The 9,798-nt window shown below is 35.8% G+C and overlaps 1 pseudogene; it reads left to right on the top strand.

Moving 5' to 3' along the window:
• Positions 1 to 3,893: 3,893 nt before the first annotated feature.
• LOC149527928 (uncharacterized) lies at positions 3,894 to 8,525 on the top strand (annotated as a pseudogene).
• Positions 8,526 to 9,798: the final 1,273 nt, after the last annotated feature.

The following is a 9,798-nucleotide window of genomic DNA, read 5'->3' as shown; positions in this document are numbered from 1 at the left end:
AAGCTTTGGCTCTCTGGTTTTAATGATAAAAGCATTCACGTTGAAATCTCTTAAGTTATAATTTCTTTGTTGGAGCTGAGCTCACTCGGCATCTATTGTTGCCGAGCATTTCTTTTGTGAGTCGGGCATACTCGGCATTTGCTACCGAGCTCCTCTTTGTGCCGAGTTCACTCGGCACCTGTTGCCTGTCACTCGACACCTTCATGTGCGAGCAAGTGCCGAGTAATTTCTGGCACTCGGCACCTTCCTGTGCCGAGCACTTTTCTTAAGTGCCGAGCAACCTGCCACTCGACACATTCACGTGCTGAGCAAAATTGGCACTCGACAATTGTGAGTGCCGAGCAAAATTTTTAGGGTTAGGGTTGTAGTTTTGAGTTTAAATTTTAATTGATATTTCTCATAGAGCCATAACCGTATATTTTATTCTGCTTTTTGGGTGTAACTGATCCCATCTCATGTATCGGCCAAAAAACTATTTCTTCTATTAAATATGTTTATGAAAATGAAAACTATTTTTACTAATGTATTAATTGAAAAATTTCATTAGAAGATTTAACCAATTTTAAAATCTTGCCGATAAATAATGAATATGGAGTGCTCGTCCGAAAAAAAGGTCCTATAAGAGAAAATTGAGTGAGCCAATCATAATTGAAATAAATCAATTATATAACATTTCAAATTAATAAATATTTATCACAACTTTAGTAATATCAAATAAGAAAAAAAAATTTATATATGGTTGGTTCGTGAGTGAATAACTATTGATTAATTGAATAGAACAGCAAGTACAATAAATAAAATGTAGTGAATCGGGATGATTAATGGATGAGTCTATACACTGATCATAACCCTAACAATCTATCTTAATTTGGCAACAGACACAAAACTGGTTGGATGCTTTTATGTTATCCTAGGTTGTATCACTCTGTAATATTCCAACCTAATACCACGTTTTGTTTTGCCAAATATTCCAACCTAATACCACGTTTTGTTTTGCCAATAGAAGATACGTTGATGGGGTTGAAACGATTTGGTCTTGATATAAGATCCAAAAATACACATTTAAAAAGGTTGATGATTCAAATAATTCACTGGAACGGTTAGATCCTAGTCAATAGTAAGAGAATGAATCAAGAGCCTAAGGACAACGATAATGAAGTAAGATACGACAAGGAGAGGGAAACGAGGATTCGCACGCCAATCCATTTGAAAGGGATTCAATTATTTTCGTCTGTGCATGTGGAATTTTCTTACTTTGTCTAGTTATTCAAGGAAACCCATTTTTGTGTTGACAATGTGAACTAGATGAAAAAGCTTAGGAACCTCCAAATACTCATATTTTAATCTAATGGCTCTCTTCCCATAAAGGACGGGGAAGAAACAATAGTGGAAGTGAAGTTCAACGGCCACTGGTGCAGAACATTGTACCGATTTATCCGGCAAGTTGCAAAAGATGCTTTCGCACCTGCTTTTTTTTGGCAACGGCTATCCTGGATAGCCGTTGCCCTTTTTCTTTGGCCTTTACAGCTGGAGAACATACATCTATTAAAGACTGTGAATCTCCTCTTTTGTGCACATACATTTGTTTAACCCTAAGTCATATCTTGTTCAAATCTCATTTACATAGCTTCCCTCTTTCAAAAATTCTGTGAGATTAGAATGGGCAACACTTGCTCCTGCTGTTCAAGCTCTGCCCTTGGTCAAGTAAATTATCAAGATTTTCTTGATAATTTGGCGGCAGTGAAAGAGATGAGTCACATTGATGAACTCATTTCTTAGATAGACCAGCTCTTAACTGCCATTGATCAGGGAAACCTTCAATCAAATATTGCCGGCCTTGCCAAGACCAATCGGGTGACTGCTTCTCTCAATTCGAGCGGCGATTTACTGGAGAAGATATTGAAGATCTGAACATATATGCAAGGTATACAACTATTCTAATTCAGAAAATTCATTTCCTTATCATAGTTAAGCTTCTGGATGTACACAATTGAATGTATTGAGGTACAGAGAAATTGTTGGAATGTTTAATACGGTGGTTGTCTTGTCCCTTTGAGCCAAATGCCCACCTACCATCTGACGACCAGCAGAACAGCCAGAAAAATTAATATAGGTAGGTGAGATTTTCAAATTTGAAAATGAGAGGAAAACTATTTTAGGTTAGAAGACAAAAGGAATGTTCTGTTCTATTTGACCAAATAGAGAGAAGGAGAAGAAGTGGAAGAGCTCAGAAGTTGGAGAGTAAACGAAGAAGGAAGAAGTAGATCAGCAGATCCAGTCGTCAGAGTGCAGAGAAAAGGAAGTTCATTTCGTGCCTATAGTTGCACGTGTTCATTCTCTGATCATTCTGTACGTTTATTGTTTTGTTGAGTTTGTCCTGTTGAAGCAGTGATTGCTCTAGGCACCATTGTATGCAGCCATTAGAACTGTAAGTTTAAGATTTAAAGTTTAAAGTTTATTGAAAGTTTGAAGCTTTAACATTTTAGGGTTTTTTGGTTGAAGCTGCATGCTCCCAGATTTGTAATAGTTTAAATCTCAGTTGAATAGAAAAACAAGTAGGCATGCTTGAATCTATTGTTCTTCCTCTTCTATTCATTGTATTTGAGAAACTTGGTTGAAAGGTTAAAGCTCGACTCTCTGGTTTTAATCGTGAAAGCATTCACGTTAGATTTTTCTAAGTTATAATTTTTTATTAGTTGGAGCCGAACTTACTCGGCATCCATTGTCTTCTTTGAGTGCCGAGCTAACTTAGCACCTATCCTTTGTGTGCTGAGCTCACTCGGCACCTATTCCCTGTCACTCGCACCTTCAACAAGTGTCAAGCAAGTGCCGAGCATAACTGGCACTCGGCACCTTCATGTGCCGAGTAAAACTGACACTCGGCACTTTCATTTGCCGAGCAGTTTTTTAGGTGCCGAGTAAAATTTTTAGATTTAGAGTTGTGAGTATTTGAATATTAAATTAAATTTTAATTTATATTTCTCACAAAAATTACAATTTTTTTTTAAATATGTTCTTCAGTGCAGAAGAGCATTGTTCCAAATCTTAATCGTGAAACACGGGTATTTGTGATTGATGTGACAAAGCAAGCATCGCAGATTCAGTGGGTGGGAATAGCATTGCCAATTGTGGGTTTTGTGTTGGAAAGAATAGAGCAAGTTTCTTCCAACAGAGAGGAATGAATAGTGCTGCTGAAATACATGTTTAACCTTGCAAAATACATCAAGCGATTAGAGGATCATTTGGATAATCAAGAGAAGCTGAAGAGGGTTCTCCAATTCATATCCTCTGCATATCGCATATCGCAAATGCAGTCTCATCCGCTTTCCAAGTAACTCATAGCCATGCATTGTCAATTTTCTTTAGTCACCATGTGTTCGTATTTTGACTCTTGAATGATTGAAAATCTTTATTTACTTTTGATGGGTAAATAGGTTTTTCGGTGCTCCGGTTGTGGCTAATGATTTGCGGAGTTTACAAGCACGACTTGGGCAGGAGTACACAGAGCTGACAATGGAATCCTTAATTGCTGTGTTGAATAGGAGTGAAGAAGTTTTGAATAGGATTCCAGTTGCGTTGCCTCCCTCACAAGGAAGATCTCCTCACGCAGGTACTCATTTCCGTTTTATTTAATAGCCCTTCGTTTATGCGGTTGTCATAATTATAAGAAACTAAAAAAATAAAAAATCAATAATATAGTTATCATATATTTTCATATATTATTTTTTATTTTTCTAAATAAATGAAATTATTCATTCATTTTTATTTAAACGGATTTTTTATATATATACAGATTTTTTAAAAAATTTATACAGATTTTCTGATAAATTTAATTTGTGTTTGTTGTAGTGGGTATCGAAGAAGCAACTAATACTGTTATCGAACTTCTCCATATGTAAGTTCAATCGGTTAAAGCAGTGGTTATTTATGGTCATGGTGGGATAGGAAAGACTACTTTAGCAGAAACAGTTTTCAGCAAACTCGACCTTCAGAACTACAAATATCGCAAGGTTTATTTAGAGCAGAACTGTTCAGAGGCTTAGCTGAAAGTTGCACAGCAACAAATCTTAAGAGACCTTTAGGGCCCTAATATTAACTTCAATAGTTTGAATGAAAGTCGGGAACAATTGTCCAAATATTTTAAAGAGCAATCCTCTAACCTTGTCTTTATTTTTGTTGACAATGCATTGAAGCAAAGTGACCTGGAAAAGCTACTGCCTATTAGTGGCCTGGCGTCACTTCCACCACAGAGCAAGATTCTTCTTACAACAAGAAATCTGAATGAGACCAGTATGCTTTTACAGCCAAGAGTTGAACGATGCCATTATCCAGTACCTTGTCTTCCACAAGACAAGGCAAAAGAAATCTTGTGTGAGTTGGCTTTAGATACTGCCCACGCATGTTTTGATCCCACCATAGATTATATTGACGGCCTCCTCCAAATATGCCAGGGAATTCCACTGATATTGAAAATGGTAAGCCCGAGATTACGCGAGCATGCACAAAATGTGGCAGATTGTAGAGAGAGAGTGGATTATCTCGAGGCATGGTTACTCGGAGGAGTGGAGGGCGAATTAAGTGAGCACATGGTGGACTTTGTTTACAATCGCTTGGATGCCTCGTGTAAAGAGGCATTTCTTGATATTGTCTTCTTTCTTTGTAATTGGAAGCGAGAGAGGGTGGTCTCTAGTGTTGGAGCAACAGAGTTTGAAGAACTTCAAAGGGCAGCACATTTCAATGTTACAGATGAAGGCATGGTGAATGTTCATGATATAGTGAAAGCACGAGGAAGAATGTTGTCGAGAGATGGGGAGAGAATCACCGACTTACAATCTCTCACTGGTGCTCTCCAAGATGTAGAGGTATGTTTTTCTTGTTTTTTTTTTACTAGATTTATAGATTTTATATATAAACAATTTAACAATCAAAATTCTGCATATATCTTTATAGAATTAGTTTTGGGAAATATTTTAAAGATCAATTTGTGCTCTACATTTTATTGTAGTTTTGAGTTGCAAAAAGGAATTAGTTTTGGGAAATATTTTAAAGATCAATTTGTGCTCTACATTTTATTGTAGTTTTGAGTTACAAACATTTTTGCAGAGCATAAAAAAAATAAAGGGGATCGCTCTTAATGAAGCATTCGAGCTGGAAGCACATCATCTGAATATGATGAAGAGATCTTTAAGAGTTTTGAGATTGACAGGAAACACAAGAATAGTAAATGGAGAATGCAGAGGAGCCTTTGAAAATCTAAGGCTGCTTAGCATCGAGAATCATAATGATTATTCATCGATGGATGTAACTGAACATCCAAGATTATCAGCAATCATTTTGAGAAATAAAAAAAATTCCTACTTCTCCGAAATAGACTCTGAGGATTCCAATGTCCCTGACATAGACTACGACGTCCTTGAGGCAAGATCTACAACTTCTACCTGATTTATAATATTATTTTTGGAAAAACAAATTAATTTTAATATTTTTTTAAAGACATTGCTAACTAGAAACAATGAAATTGTTTTGCAGTTTGCGGCCACCATCCCGTCTTCATTGAGATATGTATATATAGAACGTGTTAGATTAACTAATCTTATCACTACACTTTACCAAGTTCAAGATCTGAATTGTCTAACATTATGATACTATAGTGGGTTTAATAGCCTTTCCGAAAGCATTAGTAACCTATTTATTTTAGAATATTTGAATTTAGGCTCTTGTTTCAGGTGGGGAGCCTTCCAAATAGTTTTGGTAGTTTGTCTTGTTTGCAATGTTTGGATTTAAGCTCTTGTTCTAGCTTGGGGAGCCTTCCAAACAGTTTTGGTAGCTTGTCTTGTTTATAACGTTTGAATTTAAGCTATTGTTCCAGCTTGGGGAGCCTTCCAAACAATTTTGGTAGTTTGTCTTATTTACAACATTTGAATTTATGGTCTTGTTCTAGCTTGGAGCCTTCTAAACAGTTTTGGTAGTTTGTCTTGTTTATAAGATTTGGATTTAAGGTATTGTTCCAGCTTGGGGAGCCTTCCAAACAGTTTTGGTAGTTTGTCTTGTTTATAAGGTTTGGATTTAAGGTCTTGTTCCAGCTTGGGGAGCCTTCCAAATAGTTTTGATAGTTTGTCTTGTTTACAAGGTTTGGATTTAAGGTCTTGTTCCAGCTTGGGGAGCCTTCCAAACAGTTTTGGTAGTTTGTCTTGTTTAGAAGGTTTGAATTTAAGGTCTTGTTCCAGCTTGGGGAGCTTTCCAAACAGTTTTGGTAGTTTGTCTTGTTTACAAGGTTTGGATTTAAGGTCTTGTTTCAACTTGGGGAGCCAAATAGTTTTGGTAGTTTGTCTTGTTTACAACATTTGAATTTAAGGTATTGTTCCAGCTTGGGGGGCCTTCCAAACAGTTTTGGTAGTTTGTCTTGTTTACAACATTTGAATTTATGGTCTTGTTCCAGCTTGGGGAGCCTTCCAAACAGTTTTGGTAGTTTGTCTTGTTTACAACGTTTGGACTTAAGATATTGTTCCAGCTTGGGGAGCCTTCCAAACAGTTTTGGTAGTTTGTCTTGTTTACAAGATTTGTATTTAAGCTCTTGTTTCAGCTTGGGGAGCCTTCCAAATAGTTTTCATAGTTTGTCTTGTTTACAATATTTGAATTTAAGGTCTTGTTCCAGCTCGGGGAGCCTTCCAAATAGTTTTGGTAGTTTGTCTTGTTTACAACATTTGAATTTAAGGTATTGTTCTAGCTTGGGGATCCTTCCAAACAATTTTGGTAGTTTGTCTTGTTTACAAGATTTGTAATTAAGCTCTTGTTCCAGCTTGGGGAGCCTTCCAAATAGTTTTGGTAGTTTGTCTTGTTTATAATATTTGGATTTAAGGTCTTGTTCCAGCTTGGGGAGCCTTCCAAATAGTTTTGGTAGTTTGTCTTGTTTACAAGGTTTGGATTTAAGGTCTTCTTTCAACTTGGGGAGCCTTCCAAATAGTTTTGGTAGTTTATATAAGTTGTTGAAACTATATTTAGTCAACTGTACACAACTATCTTTGTTGCCTGAAAGTTTTGGAAATCTTGCTTCCCTGAAACATTTGGAGTTGCAAGACTATGAGAAGCTCATGAATCTACCTCAAAAATTTTGTCAGCTAAAGTATTTAGAATATGTGAGCATGCATGGATGCAGTGCATTACAAAGCCTCTCTAGTGATTTCGAATGTCACAGAATTTACAAGGGAACCATATGACAGACTCCTCCTAAGACTTCTTACTCTTGAACTAGGGCTTTCTCAATCACTTGATTACACACTCTTCCAATCCCAACTAACAATGGATTCACCTTCACATGGATATTGTTTAATGTCTCCAATCAGCAAATAAACTCCTTGTTCGGGTAGAATCTCTATCTTGTTTAATTTTGCACGTGCTTGGTTAGTAATATATTATACATGTTAGATTAACTCTTTCTATGAGTATCAGGCCTTCATCCTCATGGAAAGATCTTCATTTCCTTTAAAACCTATTGTAGTAAATAAATCATTAAAAGAAATCTACTGGTTCAGCAACAACAAACCTATAATAACATGAAACTTATAGAGCCAACCAATCAGTTTGTGAAAATATTGCTGTTCACCAGTCAGTACATACCAGTCTTTCAATATATTCTCTCCTCCTTTACATTAGAGACTCTTTCCAATTTATAAGACACCCTAAAATAATTGATTCCAACCAACTATCATCGTTGAGTTGAGTATTTTAAAACTATTACAAACTGAACTTCCCTCTAAACCAGCTGTCACCTTTTTTTTATTTAATGTTTGAACTTGAAAAGCCATACAATAGTTTTATTAAACATTAAACTCTTTTCTATACCTAAACCTATCTTGAAGACCTAATATTATTTTAGCATCATTATAGGTTCCAAGATGCCCAATTGATTTGATGACCTTGTTTATACATTCCTTCCTTCTCATTTATTTTGAGGATCTTTGTAATCTTTATAATCTTCAACTGTGACTAGAATATTTGAGGTGCTCCTGCACCATGGGGTAAAGCTGTGGGTGTTATTAAAGGAGAGGGATGTGACATCATCATCAAATAGAAGGTGGTGGGAAGCGGTGAAGAAGAAGTGGATGGAGGTGGTTGCTTGGGAGGGTGGGCAGATGATATTTGTGGAAGTGGGAGGGTCGTGGGAGGAAAGAGAGGGGCGTGTTGAGGAAGCTCTGCCACATTTGCCCAACGGCACAGTTGCCTGGATGCCTCCTGACAACAGGGCAAGGTTACTCTTCGCCTATTCCGTGCAGCGTTATTACAATAGACAGAGTGTCAGGAGGCGGATTTTTGGAGTCGGGAATTGCATCCTGGGCACATCAGTGTGTGTAGATGAAGAGGGGAGGAGACTTGAACTCGATCACCTCCAATTCATACTGCCCGACCTTCAAACACCTCCTCTTGCTCAATCTGAGTGCGAACACATTTCCGACCAATTGTTGTCCCCTATTTCAAACGCAATGCAATGCAATTGTTGTACCCGACTTTCTGGCAGGCGGCCATGAGTAGTGCACCAAAATCCAATCATTTCGAAGCAATTCAAGACAAACAGTAGTGTCAAATTATACATCTCCCTTCTTTACAAATTATCTAGGCACCTATTGGATGTTGTCCTACTGAATATTGCATGAGAACAAATAATCTCCCTTGTTTTCATAGTGAAGAACCCCCAAATGGAATAAAATTGAGCATTTCTGAACTTGGATTCTTTAATTTTATAAACTTATATTTGTAAAAATGATCGATCTCGATAACAATTCCTGAAATGTTAACTAGTTCTGGTGACAAATTTTTAAAATAGATCTTGAGTTCAGATTACAGGTAGAAGATCAACTTGTCCAAACCAGAACTCAAAAATATTTGATCAGTTAGAATAGGTTTTTTAATAACATTAGTTAGAAATAAATTATATTTATTATTTAATTTTTTTAATTATATTAATTTGAATTAAATATTTTTATCCTTTTTAATAGAAAATCTACTAGAATACCTGTAATTTCTACTTAAATCATATTTCTTTCTCATTTTCTATATTTATTTGTGATATTTTTGAAATTTTGAATTTTACCAATTTTTTTAATTTAATCTTTTAAAATGATATATGTATGGTGTTCATATGAAAATGTATTATTTTCGTTAATGTAATTGAGCCGATAGGCTCATTTGTGTGAGGATTCTCGTCGGATTGTTTTGATAATTTGTGTGAGGATTCTACATCCGATTTCAAATCTTTTTTTTAAGAAACTTTAAAAAAATTGGAAAGAATATGCCCAGTTTTATCTCTCCATTTTCAGCATTCGGGGAAAACAATTTTAGAAACAAGCATACATTGGTAATAATAATATGATGAAAAGTGAATTTCTTTGCATTTATATAAAATTGAGTAAAATAATCTTTGGAAATGTGTAAAGTGAGAAGTGAAATAGTTTCAAATGTATTATCCAAATTATATATAAAGTTCACTATATAGATGTATGTAAAAGTAGAATCTATTAGAGATATTGATATTGTAAAGGTTTGCCATTCATTGGAGAATGTATTATCCTTACACAAGTCAAATAAAATGGGCTGTACCCTTTCAGTGGGACCCAGCAACTCGTGGCACCTATTTCTTGGAGTATTAATATGAAATACACTGCTTTTACTTGCCCAGTGATGCATCTTCTGTTCATATTAGAGCCCTTCCACCTCTCCTTGATAAATTTCACGATTGGCTCCAATTTTATGAATATCAGTAAAAATAGGTTATTTTATTTATTTATGAATTAGTTTTTTTAT

This window comes from Cupressus sempervirens, unplaced genomic scaffold, assembly GCF_028749045.1.
Source record: "Cupressus sempervirens isolate cs-2001-9-10 unplaced genomic scaffold, ASM2874904v1 CseChr00c100005_01, whole genome shotgun sequence".
Classification (NCBI taxonomy): domain Eukaryota; kingdom Viridiplantae; phylum Streptophyta; class Pinopsida; order Cupressales; family Cupressaceae; genus Cupressus; species Cupressus sempervirens.
Note: the sequence above shows the minus strand (reverse complement) of the source record. Positions and strands in the feature narration are given on the sequence as shown.